The sequence below is a fragment of the Prionailurus viverrinus genome, chromosome B1 (genome assembly GCF_022837055.1).
Source record: "Prionailurus viverrinus isolate Anna chromosome B1, UM_Priviv_1.0, whole genome shotgun sequence".
In the NCBI taxonomy this organism is placed as follows: Eukaryota; Metazoa; Chordata; class Mammalia; order Carnivora; family Felidae; genus Prionailurus; species Prionailurus viverrinus.
The window spans coordinates 150,733,401-150,743,799 of NC_062564.1; positions in this window are offsets into that span (position 1 = coordinate 150,733,401).

Below are 10,399 nucleotides of genomic sequence, written 5' to 3' on the forward strand. Positions count from 1 at the left end.
TAGCTGAGAGTACAGATGTCTATGAATGCACTGTTAGAGCTCATGCTAACTTGCCACATAAACAGGTCAGTTGGCTTTTATCATGAATATAATCTCATGGTGATGCTTTTCCAGACTGCAGTCCACCAGTATCTCTAAAGCAGTTTACCTTTCTCTTTTGTCATCACTGACATCCCTACAACTACCACTAACAGCTTTCATTATGATATAAATTTTGTTCATGGGCCCAAAAAATAATTGCATTAATAATAGTAGCTAACATTTATAGACCACTTATGTGCCAGGCACACTTTACATGTATTATTACACTGAACCCTCACAACAACCTTGTAAGGATGATTCCCTTGTAATCTTAATTTTACAGATAAGGAGACTGAAATAGAAGTGAACCTCAGAGAGTTTATAATTGGCTGAGCTGGGATTCAAAATCAGACAATTGGATTGCAGAGTCCACACTGTAAACAACTATGCCCTGTTATGTGATATGGTTATAACTAAGGATCTACCTAGTATAGTATATTCTAAAATGTAATATTTGTCATAAATTTTATAGATTAATTCATACAGTAGCCTTATTATTTGATAAATTTAAAAAATATTGTGACATCTCTCTGGGCACGTGTGTGGCTTAGTCCCTTAAGCATCCGACTCTTGATATTGGCTCAGGTTGTGATCTCACAGTTTGTGAGATCATACTCCAAGTCGGGCTCTTCACTGACAGTGCGGAGCCTGCTTGGGATTCCCTCTCCCTCTCTCTCTGCCCCTCCCCTGATCACACACACACACACACACACACACACACACTCTCTCTCTCTCTCTTTCAAAATAAATAAACATTTAAGAAAATATTTTGACTATCTCAAGTTATGCATTTACAAAAATTAGTATTTCTACTTTTCAATTTTTTAGAAATTAAGTATGTCCAAGAAGTATATGGATATTGGTCAGGATTCATTGGTCACAAGTGAGAGAAACTCAATTAACACTACCTTAAGTGAAAAGAAGAAATTTTCAACTCATCTAACTAAAAATCTAAAGATCTACATGTGGCAGAGCTGAATGAAGCTAGATCCAAGGACTCAACAGTGTTTTGATCTCTAGCCACATCTTAACTTTTCTTTCGTCTGTCTTCATTCATAGCCAGATGCTGCCCACTGAGTTAGTAAAGACCTACTCACTGGCTCTAGGATTAGGTTTCCTTTAGTGCTAACGGTGCCACAAAAATAGAGCCCTCCTGCCCTCTGGCTTCAAGTGTTAAAAAAATCCTGAGGATGCCTATAATGAGCCTAGGTGGAGGTAAGAGGGGACTTGGTTGACAGCCCCTGTGAGCAGGGTGGGGGGACATCCAAGAAAGAAAAAAATTCTGGCAGACAAAAAACTAATGGTTATCTGTTACCCAGCCCAAAATGTGCTATTTTCTGAATCAATACAATGTTATTTCAAATTATATCATCTCCTTCTATATTTTCTGTATTTTCATGTGTTTATTGTCTTTTTTTTTTTTTCAACGTTTATTTTTGGGACAGAGAGAGACAGAGCATGAACGGGGTAGGGGCAGAGAGAGAGGGAGACACAGAATCGGAAGCAGGCTCCAGGCTCCGAGCCATCAGCCCAGAGCCCCACGCGGGGCTCGAACTCACGGACCACCAGATCGTGACCTGGCTGAAGTCGGACGCTTAGCCGACTGCGCCACCCAGGCGCCCCTCACGTGTTTATTGTCTTAACTACAGATTTTGTATAAAGCAATGTCATGCTACGTGTATTCTAGTAACTTAGTTTTAAAAAGCAAGATGATTGATTGAGGTGCCTGAGTGGCTCGGTTGAGTGATGCACTCTTGATTTCAGCTCAGGTCATGATCTCAGGGTCATGGGGTCGAGCCCCGCATCAGGCTCTGCACTGAGTGTGGAGCCTGCTTAAGATTCTCTCTCTCCCTCTTTCTCTCTCTCTCTCTCTCTCTCTCTCTCTCTCGCTCTCTCTCTCTCTCCCTCTGCCCCTCTCCCCCATTCACATATGCACTCTCTCTCTCTAAAAAAATAATCTCTCTCTCTCTCTAAAAAAAAAATAAATAAAATAAAATAAAATAAAATAAAATAGTGGTGAATGACTAGAAAATGGAAAAGAAGGGTAAAAATTGACTTTAAGATATAATGACTAGGTGAGTGGGAGAATGGGAATATACTGAATGGAAACTAGGGAGACTAGACTGAGGACCACAAATGATGACTGCAAAATTCTTTTTTAAAATAGTCTTCAACAAGAACTGAGCATATGTATCCCTAGCATATATTTGCTTCTAAGGTAAGATGAGAATTATTTAAATCAGTATATTCTTATTCTGATGGAATATTCTATAAAGATTTATTTGATATAAATATATATTTATTTATATCAAATATATATTATATATATATATTATTCCCATCGTTTTATTAAGTAGGAATTAGGCAATAGTTCAGTCTTGTAAATACAGAGAAATTTACTAGGCTTTCTCTAGAAGTAGCATAGGAAGTAAAATAAGTTTTAAAAGCATTTCTTTACTGTTCTCCCAGAAAAAAAAACACTATGTATTTAAATATTTGTCAAATTATACCAATTGTTTCTAAACTAACTTTAGTGGCACTCAAAGGTACTTCTGCCATGTTGTTATACCTCACTCTGATATAAAATGGAATTAAATATTGGAAATGTATTTAATTCTGCTAAGAAAAATACTAAACCTTAGCATACTAAACTGTATGGGGCACATAACAAAATTTAAAGCAAGCAATACCGAACTTTTTATAAATGCCTAATGAAAGGAGCATCAAGGATTATAAAAGTAAATAAACCACTCTTAGAAACATCAGAAACTTTATAGAAACACTTTCAAAAGGGAAGGAATTTGAATCAAATAATAGTTAATATGTCATATAGGAATTAATAGGATGTCAATTAATTTTATGGGAACCCAGTCTTACTGAAATGGAATTTGAGTAAAAATGGATAATACCAGGGGTGCCTGGTTGGCTCCATTGGTTAAGCATCGGAGTCTTGATTTCGGCTCAGGTCATGATCTCGCTGCTCGTGAGTTCAGCCCCACATCGGGCTCTGCCGACAACACAGTGCCTGCGTGGGATTCTATCTCCCTCTCTTTCTGCCCCTCCCCTGCTCATTCTCTCTTTCTCTCTCAAAATAAATAACTAAACATTAAAAAAAAAAAAACTTTTAATGGATAATACCAATAACCACATACACTTGTATTTTTGAATTTAATTTGTTATTACACATTTGCATCATAAATTATTTTTAAAAATGTTTTTACATTTTTTTTTTTGAGAGACAGAGAGACAGAGCACGAGCAGGAGAGGGGCGGAGACAGAGGGAGACACAGAATCTGAAGCAGGCTCCAGGCTCTGAGCTGTCAGCACAGAGCCTGACGTGGGGCTCGAACTCACAAACCGTGAGATAATGACCTTAACCAACTGAGCCACCCAGGCGCCCCTGCATCATAAATTCTTTAAAGGAGGGGCACCCACGTGGCTCTGTAGGTTAAGCTTCTGACTCTTGGCTCTGTACTGATAGCATGGAGCCTGCTTGGGATTCTCTCTCTCCCCCTCTCTCTACCCCTCTCTAAATATATAAAAAAATATATGCTTTCTCTCTAAATATATAAAAAAATAAAATAAAATAAATTTTTTTTAATTCTCAAAATGATTATTGGAGATGTTGCTTTCAAACATCCGATTCTGAAAATGATGGGATTAAGATGTGTTGTATTTTATAAGTGAATTACTTTATGAAATGGACATGTTATGGGATCAACAGAAGATTACCAGCAAAAGAATTAAAAAAAATTAAAACTATGCTATTTTCAATATCCAGCAGCCCACATGAAGTTTATATAAATAAAAATATCTCAACATCATGTAATTATCTTTGGAAATACCAGATATAATGAGCTTTGGCTAGCCTTTCTTTGGTAACTACAAGTACAGTGCCTAGGACACAATGTTCAATAAATGTTCAATTAACTGAATTATTGAAATAAAAATGATCATTCTTATTTTAGCTATATTTAGTTAGATATTACTAATAATAATTAAAACAAAAATAAAAGATTACTACTTTTAACATTTAGTGACTATATCAATTTTGACAAATAAACATGATCATTATGTTTCTGCTTTTTCATTCATTTCATGATATTGATTATTTGTAATATTTTTTGTTAATCTGATCTCCAATATCTTACATAGATTTTTTTTTTTTTAATTTTTTTTTCAATGTTTTTTATTTATTTTTGGCACAGAGAGAGACAGAGCATGAGCAGGGGAGGGGCAGAGAGAGAGGGAGACACAGAATTGGAAACAGGCTCCAGGCTCCGAGCCATCAGCTCAGAGCCTGACGCGGGGCTCGAACTCACGGACCGCGAGATTGTGACCTGGCTGAAGTCGGACGCTTAACCGACTGCGCCACCCAGGCGCTCCTCTTACATAGATTTTCAACACTAATTTCCTACCACCTACCTCTGACACAGCTAGACTGAAATGAGAACTATAATAATGTCTTGTGGCATGATTCTCTAAATAAGATCCATCCTTAGAAAATGGAAGTGAATCTTCCATTTTAAATGCTACAGATCATTTAACATGGCTTAGAAAAAAATTGAATAGCTTTTAGAATTTGTTCCTCATTTCCATAACAATTTTGTGGAAACACTTCCTCATAATTCCTCAAATCCACATTCCTTCCTCAAATCCTTCCAATTTAAAATTGAGTGAAAATTCTCACCTTTTACTCCCATCATAATTGCCACAGACATTATCATTCTTGGTTAAATGAAGTAAGCCATGTTTTGAAAAACAGAGGGAAAAAATTATATTCCTTTTCTCTGATAGTGTGCTGCCTCTATCTTTTCTACCAAAATTTTCTCCCCAATACTTTTCATCTACATACTTCTCCTTTAAAAGACCTGCTTTCTTCTATTCTTTCAGTCTTCTTAGTAAAGAGGTGTTAAAAATCTATTTCTTGTTCCTCTGGGTCACTTCCAAACTACCATTTCTCTGTCACCTCAGAATTTGAACTTGCAATTCAGAAAGAGCTTAGCAGTTAGGTACAGGAAGATGATGGAGAAGATAATACAAAGAAAAACAAAGATATCTTGCTTGAGGACCAACTGAGGTCATGAAACAGATTTGCTCATCCTTGGAACTTCCTGGGTTTCCTGTTGGCTTTCTACGCCTTGTGTATTATGAAAGAGGCCTCTATTATTTAAGAGAGTCTCCTTTTCTTGCAACCAAAAGGACCTAATTAACATGGCATCAAACTCCATTGACCCTCCACTCCACCTATCCGCTTTCATGGCCACACCCTGTACTTTCTAGTTAATCAGAACAACTTCACATCTGGAATCTTAAATTCAAATTTCTACCTACGTCCTCCTAGTTTGACTCCCTTACTCCATTATAATTTATTTTCTTTCCATCGAGATCCTCTTTTCTTGAGCCCCCTCTTTTATTTGAGTCTACCCTAACTCCACTGCATTCATAGATCCACTGCCTTCCCTATCAAGCCTAACTCTTTAGTGACTTACTACATAATCAGCTCCCCTAAGGGATCTGCTCCCTGTCTTTCTGCTACATCTGCCCTAGTCCCTTGACCTGTTCTCCCTTCTACTGGTTCCATCTCTAAATCTCTAAACATCCTCACTGGTTCGATCTCTAAGTCTCTAAACATCCTCAAGTCTTACATACCTGTTTTTTTTTTTAATCCTTTTTTCTTTATGTCTACTTCCTCAAATTTCACGTGCTCTTCTAATGACCATTCTTACCAAAGCACCAAAGCTACTGTAGGCAAGTCATCAATGACTTCCTAATTACCTCATCCCGCTAATTCCCTTTGGGTTTTGTCCTATCATTGAGATACTTAGTGTATGGATCACTCCCTCTCTCCTGGAGTTCTCTCTTCCTATTACTTCTATTACATCACTCTCTTCTGGTCTCCTCATTATTTTACAATGTTCCCAACCCCTGTGTGCTCTTTAAATGATTGTGTTCACAGAGTTCTCTCCTGGCACTTCTCATTGTTCACATTCTCTCTAGGTAATCTCATCCATTCCCATGGCTTCATCCACAAGCACCATAAATATATATTCTGCTAATTTATATCTCCAGCTAGGATGTATCTCTTGGGCTTCCCACCTGTATAGCCAAGTGCCTACTAAAAATTTCCTTTGGGCTAATGTATAGGCATCTCAAATTCCATACATCTAAAATTTCTCTCTGTCCACTATTCCTAGTCTAATAGCCCATTCAACTCATTTTTCTAAGTTGGTAATTAAAGAACAATTCTTTATTCCATCCACTTTCTCAAAAATAAGAACTAACCAACCAAGTTCTAATAACTGTACTTTCTGTATATATAAAACTTGAAATGGGGCGCCTAGGTGGCTCAGTCGGTTAAGCGGCCGACTTCAGCTCAGGTCATGATCTGGCGGTCCGTGAGTTCGAGCCCCGTGTCGGGCTCTGTGCTGACAGCTCAGAGCCTGGAGCCTGTTTCAGATTCTGTGTCTCCCTCTCTCTGACCCTCCCCCGTTCATGCTCTGTCTCTGTCTCAAAAATAAAATAAACGTTAAAAAAAATAAAAAAAATAATAATAAATAAATAAATAAATTGAAATTTATCTCTCTCCATGTTATGCTACCACCTACTTTCCATGTTGTGTTGGTAGCAAAGACTTTCTAAATAGACGAACTGCCTCAAATTTTGATCTGCCAATAATTCCCAAATGCTTTCAAAGCACTATCTGTATGTTACACAATGACCTTTCTAAAGTATTAATCTGGCCATACCTACATCATACCACTCCATCGTTCAAGGCACTATTTATAGGGAAAGCCCAAAGTCCTTAGCATGCACAGTACTGTTGTCTTGTCTGCGATTTCACTTTCCATGGTTCCAGTTACCCCAGATCGAGTGCAGTCTAGACACAGATAACATATTGTCAGAAGGTCAATAGTAGCCTAACCCTACACCACAACGCCTAAATCATTCACTCATTTCATCTCATAACATAAGCATTTTATCATCTCACATCATCACTAGAAGACAAAGGCTGAGTACAGAACAATAAGGTATTTGAAGAGAGACCACCTTCACTTAACTTTTATTACAGCATATTATTATAGTTGCCTTATTTTATTAGTTATTGTTAATTTCTTACTGTGCCTAATTTATAAACTAAACTGTACCATAAGTATGTGTGTATAGGTACAACAGAGTAATATAAAGGGTTTGGTACTATCCACAGTTTCAGGTGGTCCTTGGGGGTCTTAGAATGTATCCCCTGTATATAAGGGAAACTACTGTAATATAGGTTTCCTGATCTGATGGCTGCCTCATCTTTGGTCACACTCACATACCCCTTTTCAGGCACAGAGAAGCTTCTAACGTTCTATTTGAGCATGACTGCTCTAGCTGCCAAGAATGTCCTCCCCATCCCACGATCGCTCTTTTGCCTGTCTCCTAAATTCCCTTTCCCTTCCTTTCTTCTATCCTTTGTTGTTTTTCTTTGTTCTCTTTCTTACTTTGATGAACAGATACATTGTGGAAGAAGTTGCAGCCAAGATGAATGTGGGAAAGGGAAAGAAACAGGAAAGGAAAGGGAGAAATTAATAATAAAGCATTCATGCTCCAGTTTTTTTCTTTCCCTAAAATGAGACACAAAGGGCAAAATATGCTTCAGTATAATCAGATTTTACCATTAACATTTTTCCTTTCTTCTTTTTGTTTCTGGCCCACATATAATAGCTTTTCTGGTTTGTAAAAATGATTACCTTGTTTTGTTTGGTTTCAGGCATATAGCCTTGCTCAGATTAACTGACATGATGTATATGCAAAGCCTTTTGAGTTCTTCAGGAAAATAAAATCTTATAATGAACCTAGTATAGCTTATATAGTAGGTACAAACTTTATGGTCATAAATCTCAGATGTAAAAAAAATACCTTTCTTTAATATTCTATATAAACATAATTTCACCATTTCCCTTAAACTCCTTAACAGCTCAAGACTCAAATAGTACTTCAATCTATTGTGAAGTTCTAGGTTAAAATACTATTCTTTTTAATGTTATAAACATTTTATGTTTATAATACAGTTCAATTTATTTGGAAGTTCTAGTGGGAATTATTGTTTTTCTTTAACTTTTTGGTTTTATTTATTGATTTTTATTTATAGAAAATCATGAATCATCATTCGTGAGTTCAAGCCCCATGTTGAGCTCTGCACTGACAATGCAGAGCCTGCTTGGAATTCTCTCTCCCTCTCTGCACCTGCTCCACTTGTGTTGTTTCTCTCTCTCTCTGTGAAAATAAATAAACTTTAAAAAAAAGCATTAAAAATATAGTAAATAGCATTGTTGTAACAGTGAAAGCCAAAGAAACTTATGGTAACTGACTTGCACAATTTGAAAGGCTATATGGTGTGAAAAATGTTAAATTTGCAGTTGTGACAGTTTCTACATATCAGGAATATTGAAAACAATTTCCTAAATATCATCTAAGTGTTATACAGGAAAAGGGTTGTGCGAAAGAGCAAGTTTTCAATGCTGAGACTGGCTTGTTTTACAAGGATGTTGGCAAAGGAATCTATTTAATGCAAATGGTGCTTTAGCTCACAGGAACCTAATCCTACACTTTTGTTAGGAGCAAGTGTTCAGTATTTGCCAATTCAGTGCTGGTGGCAACTTTATAGAGCTACCACAAATAATAAGAGTCAAGTCTATATTTATGCTCTTTTTTGTGTTTTAAAATACATGGGATATGTTTTTCCAAAAGGTGTACTTCTCATAATTTATGACTCATCTATTCCTCCCACTAATTATTTAGAAAGGGTCCATTTCAGAACCAAAATACTCCACTAGAAAATATTTCCAGTCCCTTCAGAAAGTCACTTAGGAAGCCAGATTCCATGCCCTGCACTATACTATTTCTTTCAAGGCTAGAAGTAGTGAGAGAAAGCGAGTAATTCTGCCATGTGGTGACAGCCAAGAGGGAGCCGAGATACACAACTGTTCTAAGTCCCTCCAGATCCTGGAGGCAGTCAGTGCAGAGGGAATCTGAAGAAGCACCTAAGACATATCCAACACTCTTACTTATTCTTCTGTAGCAGCAAATAAGCTCCTTCAGGGCCCAGATGATGCCACGTGCATGTTTTATCACCTGCAAAGGCTAAGAGCATATATAGCACGTATTTAGTAACTACTTATTAAATAAATGAATATAAGACACAAAAAACAAATCTATGAACCAACAAGAATGGACCATCTAAGTCAAAAGACTCACCTATATGTTTAACATTCCTGCTTTAGCTGCCACAAAAGCAAACTAGTTGACATAAGTTGAATCAACCTAGTGATTTAATAAATTCCAGTGTAAGTCATATCAGTATTGGTAAATAACATCATCAAGCACTCATCATGAAAGGTAAAGCAGCAACACAGAGAGTGTTTCGAAGTGGCCCCAATTGGAAATGATCAGATAACATATATATAAAGGAATTTAAGCAACTATTCATATTATATATAAACACAGATAAATGTGGTTACAGCATTTATACAGTATTCTCTCCAATATCTATCTATGCTATGAATAATGTGCAATAATGGAAAGTACAGTATTTAAACAATTATAAAAGCAAGGCAATAATTTTAAAAATTAATGATTTTTACCCAACCTAAGCATGGATAGTCTGACCATTGGGATTGATTGATAAATTTGAATGCAGACTAATTTATATTAGATCAAATTAATTCTGTTAAGGTATTAATTTGACATTTTGTGCAGGATGGCTTTAAATGAACATATTTGTCTAGTGTTTCATGTACAGCAGTGTGTGATTGAAAAAGAAAACCAATGCTTTTGAGAAAAGAATTAATTTATTAAAACAACAGATTTGAACTGGATTGAGTTCTTTTTTAGTATTTTTCATTTTCATCTTGTATGTCTTGGACAGAATAATAACACTTAATAGTTTTTAGAAAATCTCCTTATTAAAGTCATGTGGATAACGGCATGAATGGATTTTAAATTCAGAATTAAGCTTCAGGTGTCCTTCTCTACTTAGGAAAAATGTTGTGAAAACCAGGCCATCTGCTGAGGTACTACGGTTACATTTGGCCCTCACAATGTGTTTGACATGTTCTGTTTTAGCACTGTGTTGGATTATTAGCCCACAAAACAAGTTCACCTTGATCTTTTACATTAAATATAAACTAGCTCAGGGACGAAATTTGACATAAATCTACACCTGTGACGTTTCCATCTAAAGAAGGCAGAAATAAAACAGGGCTTTGGGCTAGGTTACAATAAAACATCAGAAGTGCCAGAAACACAAGTCTTGAAGCTCTATCAGTCAGGAGGT